The sequence below is a fragment of the Eurypyga helias genome, unplaced genomic scaffold, assembly GCF_000690775.1.
Source record: "Eurypyga helias isolate BGI_N326 unplaced genomic scaffold, ASM69077v1 scaffold24166, whole genome shotgun sequence".
In the NCBI taxonomy this organism is placed as follows: Eukaryota; Metazoa; Chordata; class Aves; order Eurypygiformes; family Eurypygidae; genus Eurypyga; species Eurypyga helias.
This window is the reverse complement of record NW_010257566.1, coordinates 15649-16143: the sequence shown is the minus strand read 5'-3', so window position 1 is coordinate 16143 and position 495 is coordinate 15649.

Sequence of the window (495 nt, the reverse complement as noted above, 5' to 3'; positions counted from 1 at the left end):
CACATGGATTTGCAGAGCAGCCTTAGGCAGACCTTCACGACAAGCTCAGTCAGTGCTTTCATTTCATTTATACCAAATGCAATATAAAATAATTACATTACAGTCATGCTTTTAAACGATAGGCTTCAATCTTTTTCATATTCCAGTCATCTTTCACACCTAAACCTGCATTTGACAATAGCTGGGAATTAACTGATCCCATTTAACAGTACTACTAATGATAACACGATTGCACCCTGCATGGCCTCTGACAATTGTTTGATCCTCCTGCAGCTTGTGGCTACCAGAGGGAATATCCCCAAACTTAAGATACTTAAAAAAGAAGATGAATAACAACTTTCTTCCAAACTCTGTCCATTCTTATTACTTCTTCAATTTATCACATACTTCATCTATTAACTTCCACAAATTGATAATGAGGAGTTTCATAATGACTCCTCATGTCAAGCATCGAGATACCATGAGCATACACACCATCATGTGTAATAGCGTGTT